Consider the following 2,164-nt stretch of genomic DNA (forward strand, 5'->3'; position numbering starts at 1 on the left):
TTCAGTATCAGAATTGGGGGATGGACACAATTCAATCCATAGCAGCTATGCAGATCTGTTTTTAAATCAAGACAGATCCTCACTTAGTTATTTTTTACTATTTATTAAATTTCCTGAAGTATATTAAGGAATAGATTCCCATTTCACACAATGTATATAACCACAATGTATTTTGTTTCAAAATAATTAACATCTAATATCCAGCCCATGTTCAAATTTCTCTGATTCTCAAAAAAACAGATGTCTTTTCACAATTTATTTAGTGAATGTGTTCATATGTTGCACTTGATTATCCTCTTTTAAGACTAAATAACTGTCTCTCCTCCAGTTTTTATGCCATTTATTTGTTCAAAAAGTGAGAGGAAGTAGAGTGGTTTGTCTTTTGGAATGTCCCAAATACTGGGTTAGAGCAGGGTTCCACAACACTGGTACCAAGACCAGTACCAGTCCTTGGTCTTTTAGGAACCAGGCAGCACAGCAGGAGGTGAGCAGCAGGCCAGTGAGTGAGGCTTCATCTGTATTTACAGCTGTTCCCCATTGCTCTGCCATCACCCCCAGATGGAACAGTCTAGTTTCAGGAAAACAAGCTCAGGACTCCCACTGATTCTGCATGATGGACAGTTGTATAATTATTTCATTGTACATCACAATGTAATAATAAGAGAAATAAAGTGCACAATAAATGTAATGCCCTTGAATCATCCCAAAACCATTCCCCAACCCTGGTCTATGGAAAACTGTCTTCAAGGAAAGCAGCCCCTGGCGCTAAAAAGGCTAGAGACCGCTGGTTTAGAGGATTGCTTCTCTGTTCCTTTCTATGTGTTATTTCCCTGAAAACGGGTAGTTAGGTCTACACTTGAGTTCAAAATTTTTTATTGGAAAATCTCATATGCAGATGCGTATTTCTAATGGCACCACCTCAGGAAGCTCATAATTTCTAGTCGCCTCCCTGATAGATGCTAATACGCACTGGGTCCTGATGTTGCCAATCTCGTGCAGTCATTATTTACTACGCTTCCACCTTTCACTTACGGTTTCAGCATCCACTGATGACCTTTGCCTAGATCCATCGTTTCATAAGGATATCACAAAACAGTGATTTCCTGTTTCCACCACTCTTTCTGGATTTAAATCCCCTGAAAATTTTCAATTAAAAAGAAAATTCCTTTAACTGTTTGTTACACGAAATATGCCTCATAGGAAGAAAGAGCATATATATTCATCATTATTTTCCTTTCTCAGGGCTCAGAATGGTGAGTTGGTGCTCTAACAATTGTCACAGTGACAAATTAGATGTTGTCTATTAGCATTTAGAATATCTGACTTTTTATGCATTTAATTTGTTCCAATTGATTGGATATTATGCTAAAATAGCCCCACTTTTGGCCTCTTTATGTGGATTTCTAAACTTTCTGTTCAGTCCCCTCTGGTCTTTGACGTCCCTCAACTTTCTGGTTCTCCAAGATTCCCAAGATTATTTTGTGCATTTCTTTACCCAATTCTGAGATCAGTCATCTCTTTAAGAATCCATGGATCCTCTGGTGGGAAATGCATTTAGGAATCACAAGTTAGACCCCAGGACAGCTATTGTTATCAAGTTATCTTTGCTTCTAGGCTTTTCAGTGGTCAGAGCTAGGAAGTCAGATATTCTTTAAAAAATAAAAAAACGAAAATTTGATTGGTACAGACTTATCCTTTCAGTAGAAGTTATAAGATAAGTAGGGTTTTACTTAAGCTTTTTTATTTTATGTGTGAACATCTTTTCTCTAACCACTGTTACTTTAGAACAATGTTAGCATTTATTACTGACTTGCTCTAACCTGTAACATGCATATGATACTGTCACAATAACAGAAGCTATATCAGCAACAATAAGTTCTTGAATATAGTTTCAGATTATTTGCTTTTGTTTTGAATGAAGGGGGTATATTTGTCTTTGTCTTTAGAGGACACTCTAGTCTGAATGTTGAGTCATAAAGCTGAAATTTAAAGCCACTTAAGTAATGCTTTGTTATGTGCAGCTAGTCATCAACTTGATACAGTTAGGCATATTAGTCTTTGTTCTCAATTTGACAGATGTGATTATCTACGTTTTGATTCTGTAACACATTTGAATTGCATATCAAAGTATAAAACAAGAAAAATCTCACTTTCCTGTCCCTCA

Source organism: Moschus berezovskii, chromosome 25 (assembly GCF_049115385.1).
Source record: "Moschus berezovskii isolate FMDL1 chromosome 25, NW_MosBer_1.0, whole genome shotgun sequence".
NCBI classification, from domain to species: Eukaryota; Metazoa; Chordata; class Mammalia; order Artiodactyla; family Moschidae; genus Moschus; species Moschus berezovskii.